Raw genomic sequence first — 10,632 nt, 5'->3', positions numbered from 1 at the left:
TTTTTTGAACAAGTACAAATTATAAATATATATTACTATACTCTTTTGTTTTTATGTTTTGACTGTTTTATTTAAAATTTTGTAAAATTAAAATTAAAATGTTTATACCCATTTGTTCAGATTTGCAACATACAAATATGACTGTTTGAAGACCAGCCATTTGCATTTCAATCAAGAGACAAATTTGTACTTCATGATTAGTTAAGTGGAATGAATGGTTTATTCCCGATTGTCCCACTTTTTAAAATTTTAGAGTTCTGATTGTCCCACATGAAAAGTTCTGATTGTCCCACATTATTTTATGAAGTAAAATGTTCTTAGATAAACAAGGTAACTGCTGTTTGTTTTGAAAAATAAACAAGAATTAATTATTGTACATAAAATATTAATTTTACAAAAGTATAAAATATTAATTTTATAAAAGTATAAGATATTAATTTTATAAAAGTATAAAATATCAATTTTATAAAAGTATAAAGTATTAATTTCATAAAAGTATGAAATATTAACTTTATAAAAGTATAAAATATCAATTTTGTAAAAGTACAAAATATTAATTTCATAAAAGTATGAAATATTAATTTTATAAAAGTATAAAATATTAATTTTAGAAAAGTATAAAATATTAATTTTATAAAGGTATAAAATATCAATTTTACAAAAGTATATATAAAAAAAAGTCATCAGATAAAAACACTTTTAATATAAAACCGATGTTATATCTCTGATTTATGAAAATAAAAAAGTTTTTGAATAAATAAATAAATAATGCATGCAATTTAAAAAGGTATTAACTCATTTACATTCTACCCTCTATCTGGGAACAGTATATCTAACAGTCAATTTATATGTTCCAGCATCTATATGAAATTGTTGATGAAGAAATGTTTCCACTAGTACCTTTGCAATTTTAATAGGGATTTCAGAGGACATGTTAACAATATTCTCTTCGCTTTTGAAGACTGCTAAAAAAAATCACCTGAACCAACAACCTTCTTTATTGATAACGAAGCTGTTGTCTAAATTTTGACCAGTTTTGTCCTTTTAAATAATCACTATTAAAGATTATTTTACCAATTTTCCTTTTGTCTTTGTCGACAAGACTCGTAACCAACTATATACAGAAGAATCAGACTTCAATAAAAAATAAGATTATATGGTATGATTGCCAATGAGACAATTCTCCACCAGAGACCAAATGACACAGAAGTTAACAACTCAAACAATTCCCATTTGTCCCACATTTAAACTTCCCAACTGTCCCACAAACATATTCCCGATTGTCCCACAAAATTTCATTACTTTTTTACCTGTAATTTCAAAAAGTGGGACAATCGGGAAAACACCAAATGAATAATCTAATGCTAAGATGATTGCTTATTGTAAAAACAACAAATATATAAATTGTTAAAAATTTGATATTGTTTTTAATTTTTATAATTTTTATAATGTCATGTGAAAATTTAATGAATTAAATACAAAAAAAGATTAACATACAAGCTATGATGATTAATATAATATCTTCAGCAATGCTATATACTTTTTCAACTTGATAAACATGATAAATGTTTAAAAAGTATTAAGAAAAGTAAAAGTACCAAATGCATATTAAATGAAGAAAAAAATATTTACAAGTTGCATCAGAAGAGCCAAAAATATTTAAAATGTCCATGCAAATAATTAAATGTTATTCAAAGGAACTTAAAACTAATTCAAAATTACATGGCAAAAAGGCAATGTAATTTATTATTTTCAATTACATGTAATTAAAAAATTGCTCAATTACACATTGCATTGAATTACTTTAAAAATTGTAATTAAATACAGCTAATTACAATTACATTGTTAATTATCACATGTCTGCTATTAAATTATTGTCTTCACGTACTCTATTTCGTCGATAACTCTTCAATATGCAGTCATTTACCATGTGACACCTCGTTAGAAATTCGGTAATCACACAGCACAAGTTCCGCTTCGGAGGGGAAAACTGATTGGGGAAACAGTAAATACACAATTAGAAAGAAGATAATATTACAGATTTTTAAAGAAAAAAATATAATACACCAAATAATTTCACAGCTGGTATGACGAGGTAAATGAGACCGCAGTGAAAAATGTAAATAATTACAAATACCCATTATTTTTTTTCATTTGTTCTTATTTTGTTGGTTGTTTAAATATTCCATGATCGGTAAACGTTGGCTACAAAAAAAAAAAAAAAACAAAAGTTAATTAGCAGCCAAATTTTTCGATCAACAATCACCGCAATATTTGTTTTAAATATCATACGTTATGGATTTGTAATTAATGTAACAAGCATTCATAGAGGATTTGGTTCCGTATGCATTGGTTTAATTATTTACTTAAAGTGACACTAGCTGTCAAAATCCTGTCAGCCGATTTGACTCAACTTCTCGTATTTGATTTATAACGATCCAAATTACAAGAAGTCTGAAATAAAAACTTAACAATTTATTTAATATACTGGATAATATATGTCATAATTTCGTGTGTTTTTTAGTCTAAAAAATAATCTCATCATAGAATCCAGGACTAAAATTTTACACTTACACCAGACGCGCGTTTTGTCTACAATAGCCTAATCAGTGACGCTCGAATTAGAAAAAAAGTTTAAAAGGCCAAAATGAATTACGAAGTGGAAGAGCATTGAGGACCTAAAATTTTGCCAAATACAGCTAAGGTAATCTATTACTGAGGTAGAAAAGCCTTGCTATTTCAAAATTCAAAGTTTTGTTAACAGTTAATTTATTATTATGAAAATATCAATGATAACTAAAATCAACACAAACGTGCTGACTACTGGGCTGGTGATACCCTCGGGGGAACAACTCTCCACCAGCAGTGGCATCGACCCATTGGATGTAAATTAACTCATCATAGATACCAGGACTAGAATTTTACACTTACGCCAGACGTAATGGGTTAAATTGAAGGTCTAATGCAAATGAATAGTTCATTATCGATGACTTTAAGCTGATTTTGACAAATTTGAACCATACTGGCTGCTAATTTAAAGTGAATTTTAATTTCACTATTTCCCTTTCATTGAACAAAAATAGTATACTTGTTATAGTGCCCCTTTAAGAATATAATCATCTACAAAAGATTAAAAAATTCTGTGTATGTTTATTCGAATTTCTGCTATTATTGTAATGATGCATTCGATTTTGAGGTGTCAACGATAAAGCAATTCATGTGAGCATTTATTTGCATGATGTTACAAAGAAAAAAAGGAAAAAACAAAGGCTCTAAAGAGCTTGAATCGCTCACCTGTAATCGTTCCTTAATGATTACTTTTTTCCTTTTTAATGTAGATTCATGGTATACCGCCATCTTGGATTGTACAACTGCAGTACACAATCGGTCTAGATCTTTGTTCATATATGCAAATTTGTGGATGGTTTGGCAAGTCATAGGTTAGACTGTTTGTTTATAGAAACAACATTTAGTGATTTATTGCATTATCCAACATTTTTTTAATGAATGCCAAATATTTATTAAGGTGGGGGAGGGGGGTAACTATTTTAGTAAAAAAATATCATTATTGTATCTTATTTTAAAAATGTATCCTATGATGACCTGAACTATCAAACAAAATGACGGCCATGACTTAAATTAGAAAATGTCGGCTAAATGCAGTTTTATGCTCATATCTCTAAAACTTAAGCATTTACAGCAATTTGTAAGTCAATGAAGTCAATTCTCATCTGCATTGTTGGAGACTGTGCTTCATGTTTGATATGCCCATATAACATGGTGAGCGACACAGGTTCTTTAGAGCCTCTAGTTTACTTTAGCAAGAAAACAAATTCGGTGACACCATTTTTATGACCCCGCCGTAATTTAATTTAAATTTAAACATGTTTTATTGTTCAAAATGACAAAAGGATCAGACACAAGTTTTACAACTTAGTAACGTCTTCTCCGAAACAATACAAAATATACATATTAATTAATGAACACATCAAATATTTCATACAAACAATTAATTAAAAACTTAATGCCCCCTCCGTGGCAGAGGGGGCATTAAGTTTTACCCTTCTCCGTCTGTACGTACGTTCATTCGTACGTCCCAAAGTTGGTTTCCGTTTTCTACCTTTAGTTGGCCTCAACAAAAGGTTATGAAACTTATACACAATGCTTATTACCACTAAATACAGATCAGGTTTGAAGTTTGGTGACGTCACTTTTACAATTTTGGAGTTATACCCTTTACAAATGGAAAAATTGCTACATTTTATGTTTCCGTTCTCTAACTTAAGTTTGCCTCCACCAAATGTTATGAAACTTATATACAATGCATATTACTACAATATAACGATCAAGTTTGGATTTTGATGCCATGTCTTTGACTGCTCTAGAGTTATGTCATTTCAAATGGAAAAATTGCTAAAAAAAAATTAAAAAAATCAATCTAGTATTTTTTTTTAAATTGGAATTCTAATGCAACAACGTTTGTAACGTTCGTTTTGATTGGATAACGTCACTTTCTTACATGGCATCAATTGACAATTGATGCTATGAGACGTACGCGCAAGCGCAGACGGCATATGACAGATTTTAAATACATGTTTTAACGTTGTTTTCTGTCAGTTTCATTAGAATGGAGATAACAATATTGTATTTTAAGCTCCGACGGCATCAATTTGGGATTTGATGGTCGCAAATACCCGTTTACTGTCTCCGCTAACGCGTCGCCAGTAAACTTAATTTGCGACCATCAAATCCCCAATTGATGCCGTCGGAGCTTAAAATACAATACAGTTATCTCCTAATTATCTTCCTTTATCCATAATTATAGTTGAATCTACTACAATCTATGCTTTTAAATCTTCTTTGAAAATTGGAGTTATCTTTCTTTGTCTAAAATGATAGGTAAATCAACTAAAGCCAATGCTTTATACAATGTAATATTCAACTGATAAATTAAAGCATTCTTTACCATTCAGTGCTTACAAGCACTTGGATTCCCGTTCACTGGTAATGCCCCTTTACAAATTGAAAAATTGCTGATTTTTCATTTCTGTTCTCTTAACTTAAGTTTGTATCAACTAAAAATTTAACGAAACTCCTTTTAAGTTCAAATTTTGGCACTTTCACTAAGCAGGTCTTGAGTGATGTCTCTTTATAAAGTTATATGCTAGCGGAGGTATCACCTGTGTTCCTACGGACACATTTCCCGTTTATTTCGTTTTATTTTCTTAAAGCATATTTTAAAACCTATCTTCTCATAATTTATTTCAAAATTCTCTCATATATCTCTTTTTATGCACAAGAATGGGTTTTTTTTTTATTGAACAATGTAAGCAAAGGGCAATTTCCAACGACCCGTAGCTTGATAAATAGCACAGTGACCCATACTTCTTTTTTGGAAAAAGTTAGAAAAACTATTATTTTGGCATGAAATAAATCTTTCTGGGGGAATGTTATATATACCTACGATCTCCTTAAATATGTATTAATAAGTGACTTAAAAATGCCATTTAAATTTTCTATGTATTTGTCATATTTTCCTTAAAGGTAAATAAAAAATAATGATTTTGCCCCTATGTTCCATTTTAGCCATAATGGTTAAGAATCATAGGGTGTACAATTAAAAGATTGTTGTGATGTCATTCTATTGTTTTGCCCGTTCTTTATGTCAGATCATTTACTTGTAAGAAACCATTGTGTTACCTTTAACTCACCAATATTTTTAAGAATATCCCTCCTCTTTCTTAAAAATATTGGACATCTAAAGGTAGCATACCTGATTCTTACAGTTAAATGATAGTTCAAACACTGAAATAAAAAAAAACTATTAATTTCCACAATTGTATTCATCATGTGAACAAAAAAAAAAAAAAAAACAACAACCAAAGAACAAATGAGAATTAAAAAAGAACATTTTATTAAAGTCACCTTCCAATACAATAAGTTTGTCACTAATAAAAACGGTTTCTTGAAGAAAAAAAATACATTCAAATTGCTTTAACACCACCAATACATATATCACAACAATTTTTCTCAAGCTTTGGGGTTGTCTCTTTTAGCCCTTATTCAATTTGTTGATTATGCTTGTTGTAAGTCTTGTTTTTGTTGCTTTTATGAATTTCTTTTCTCAAAAGATTTATCCTCGTCCGTCTTTGGTAATCAAAATCGACCTCTGGTGTTGCTCTTATTCTTCCGAACATCATTTTCAACTACAATTAAAATTAAAAAAAAAAAACAATAAAGTAATGCTTCTAACTTTTGATAAATCATGCCGCAATACAAAGACCATAAACAACCTAAACCTTATCCTCTGTATATAGTGCGAATCTAAAACTTGCTTCATGAAGAAGGTGACTACAATGGTTCTTATAACTTTCAGGTTTCGTCTATGATTAACAATTTGTTGTTTCGATATTATTGCTTAACACTTCGCTTATTAACTATTCAAGGAATATGGGAAGCAGAATAAAGGAAAACATTACCGACTGTTATCTGTCAATTTTAGTAATGGATGTTGTGTTATATAATTTGAGATTTTTTAGCCTAAGAAGTATTTTTTCATCTTTTTCTTTTGCTCGGTGTTCTTGGCTTTGTGTTCAGTACTTAATAAAAGTAAAATTTGAAATGTGATGTCAATGGTGATACTTTGTGTCATTTGAGTTACTGAAGGGTCAGTGGTGTTACTATATAAAAATGCGATTTTTTTTTAATCTTTATTCATTATTGGGTCGTATACGAAGGATTAGGTATATTATTATCATTATCATATGTTTAGTAGTAAATACAGTAGTTTTGCATATTTGATAAATAGCCTGCTGTTTAATCCATATCGCGCAACTTTGATGCGCACCCTTTATCGCATAGGCCTTTATCACACCCCAACCCTTTATAACACCCCTACTTTTTTTTTTTTTTTTTTTTTTTTTTTTTTACATTAAGTCATTTTTTTTTTTTTTGCTTAACTTTCCTCAAAATAGGTCCAATAGAACGGTCATTCGGGTGTGACGCAATTCATTGAATTACGTCATTGTTTGGTATGTGACGTCACGAACGTAAAGTTTTCATATTTTTTGACACACTAAATGGAACTTTAAAAAATACAAAACACACAAAAAAATACAATAATAAACAAAATAACAACAGCACGCAAATTGTAAGGTAACCTAGGTGCTTCGGATAAGTAATTGAGCAGTTCTTTTAAGGCCTTTGAAACAAGACAAAAGTAGAACTGAAGGTAACCCTGTGCTATGGATCAGAAAACAGTTTATATAATGTTATACTCTTCTGTTGAAACATATTGTAGCGGGGTTGCTTCCCCTTAGTACAGGTAGAACATATATAGCCAGTCTTAATCAACTGAGCTATATATAGGAAATCGATTCTTTGGCTCAGTCGGATAACGCACTAACTGTCACGCAGACGACCGTGGTTCTGGATCCTGGTGGTGACGATATGAATTTGTAGAGTAGATACGTACTCTCCGGTTAAAATATAATAAAGCGTATAAAACATGGCAAAATCCGTATCACATGCCGTATCACCCTCGACCAATATCATCCCTCGGGCCTAAAGGCCCTTGGGCTGATATTGGTGTCTCGGGATGATACGGATTTTGCCATGTATTATTCTCTATTTATTCTCATACATTTTACATAAATTCAGTTTAAATGTATTTTTTAGTATTTACAACGGCCATAATTAGGACAGCCAACTTTTTTACGACAATGTTTTCTGAAATTTATGTTTGAATATAATGCACAGCTATATGAATGTCAATAAGTCGTAATTTAAACATAAACAACAAATTGGAACAGTTATTTGATGTTCAACAATAACATGTCGTACCTAATTCTAATGCAAAAACGTTTGTAACTATAAAAAAGAAGATGTGGTATGATTGCCAATGAGACAACTATCCACAAAAGACCAAAATGACACAGACATTAACTATAGGTCACCGTACGGCCTTCAACAATGAGCAAAGCCCATACCGCATAGTCAGCTATAAAAGGCCCTGATAAGACAATGTAAAACAATTCAAACGAGAAAACTAACGGCCTTATTTATGTAAAAAACGTTCATTTTGATTTGATAACGTCACTTTTTTACATGGCATCAATACAATTGACAATTGATGCTATGGGACGTACGCGCAAGCGCAGACGGGATATGACAGATTTTAATTACATGTTTTAACATTGTTTTCTGTCAGTTTCATCATAATGGAGATAACAATATTGTATTTTAAGCTCCGACGGCATCAAATCCCCAATCGAAGCCGTCGGAGCTTAAAATACAATACAGTTATCTCCTAAATGTATGTTTTAAATTGGTAACACCATTGACACGATTATATCACAGGATGACCTTGAATTGTTAAAACTCTTCATTTTCCCAATTGCATATCTCTGAATATCGTTGCTACCATACTATAGAATAGATGGCCACATTCAAATGTTTTAAACAATGACATAATTTTTCAAAATATTACCTCGTCGAAATTTGCACTTTTTTTTTATAATAACCCATATATAGTCACGATAACTGTTGGTAAAAACAAGCTTCCATCAGTTTACTTCTCTAATTATACTCTTTTATATGGAAATATTATTTTAAAGAGTACGCAATAGAGATCAAAAAGAGAAGAGAAAAAAAAACAACATGTATTTCACATTTGTTAAAAAATAGTAGAGATTTGTCATTTTTAGATTCATTCCTAAATGTAATACATCTTTATGATAGATGATGGAACCACCTATGTAATTAGCAAGATAGAACTTTAGTGTATAACTAATTAATTATGTCACCAAAAGTGTGCATAAATTAAAATGTCTTGTCAAAATTAGGTAAAATAAAGGGTTGACAACTGAATAATATCATTGAAGTTAACCATAAAAAAAAGTCCTAACTTTACCTTATAATAAAAAGAAAGAGAAAATATACAATTATAGTAGAGAAAAGTTGTCCTGTGTATTAACACCAAACATCTAAGTGTCCATTCGGAAATTAAAACCTTATGGTGCCTTTTTCATAATTGTAATTAGCATTTGTTTTGTCTCTCTGGCATTTTCAGTTGTACTAGGGCCTTCTGTGAATTGCCGTCAAGATGGTAGTTCCGAGCTAGCCCTTTTCGGGGCTAAGAAAGCTCCGGAATCCTTGACGATCTGATGGTTTTTGCTGATTAGAACGTGGATTAGATATTGAGAAATTGTTACCGCTGTAACTAGTCAAGGCAAGTGCACTTCATATATGCATACTTATGCGTTTTCAGAACGTTCCTTCATAGCTAGTTTGTAGTTTAGCACCAACCATTCATCTTTTTTGGAGGGCATGCTCTTTCTCCTTCGGGTTCCAAATTTGTTTTTCTTAATTAATTTTTATAATGTTTTTTTTTCTATAACATATACTTATCAGGAAAATGATTTGTTTTAAAACTCAGTTTACAAAAATTAGTTTTTTTCCCTAAATTGGAAGTAAACCTTTTTTTCCATTTTCTGGAAAACAATAGTACCATGATTATGTTTCAAAAAATTTAACAATCAAACAATTTATTAAAATACTATGACCAATCACAAAAGACGAATGCTTTGTGGTTGAGAGCAAGTATAGTACTATGGTTGCAAATTCTCCCAACATTTGATGAGTTTCGGAATTATTCTATTGGCTACAACTTTTATGTTTGCAATTGTTGTATTGGAGATCCCCTTACAAAATGAGGAATATTACATAAAATTGCCCATACATAAAGGAACACATGATTATGTTCACAGTTTTCATTATATAAAATGATCGTACCTTTGACTAACTAACACATGAATTTAGTCTAAATGATCAACTTCCGGCAGGAAAACTACTGTTAAAACTCACCCTAAGGAGGGAGTCTTTATATAGATATAAGAAGATGTGGTATGAGTGCCAATGAGACAACTCTCCATCCAAGTCACACTTATAAAAGTAAACCATTATAGGTCAAGATATGGTCTTCAACATGGAGCCTTGGCTCACATCGGAACAGCAAGCTATAAAGGGACCCAAAAATTACTAGTGTAAAACCATTCAAACGGGAAAACCAACGGTCTAATCTATTATATAAAAAAACGAGAAACGAGAAACATGTTGTATTTGGGATGAATATATACTTATATATATAGTAACGAATGATCTCGAGGCAATTAACTCTTTAAAAGATCATTGAAAAAGTTCTTTGGGGTCCATATATAGGTTAAATGTTGCAAGGGTGAAACAAATGTCCTATTAAGCTCACCAGATTTTCCCTTGGCAGTTTAAATAGTTCACCTATCATCCCAATAAACATACCTATTTTGCTGATTTTCTGTATTGATATTTTGTTAATCTGTGATTCACTGAAAACGCATGAAATATTTACCACTGCGCGTTTAGCAAATAACTGAATCGCAATTAGTAGATATATACCTGTTGGTCTGTCCAATCTTTGAAAAACTTCGACAAAAGTCTTATTTAGAAATTACTTTTTCTTCTGTCAAATTAAACGATTCTTTTTATGATCGAATCTAATCTCATTTATCGATCTTACATATTTTTTCCAGTGTACTACGTGGCGTTAAAACTGCTGATTTGCAATATATGTGTATATTACAAAGGGTATGTTATTAT

Source organism: Mytilus galloprovincialis, chromosome 4 (genome assembly GCF_965363235.1).
Source record: "Mytilus galloprovincialis chromosome 4, xbMytGall1.hap1.1, whole genome shotgun sequence".
Classification (NCBI taxonomy): Eukaryota; Metazoa; Mollusca; class Bivalvia; order Mytilida; family Mytilidae; genus Mytilus; species Mytilus galloprovincialis.
The sequence above is the reverse complement of the archived record's forward strand: the minus strand, read 5'-3'. Positions refer to the sequence as shown.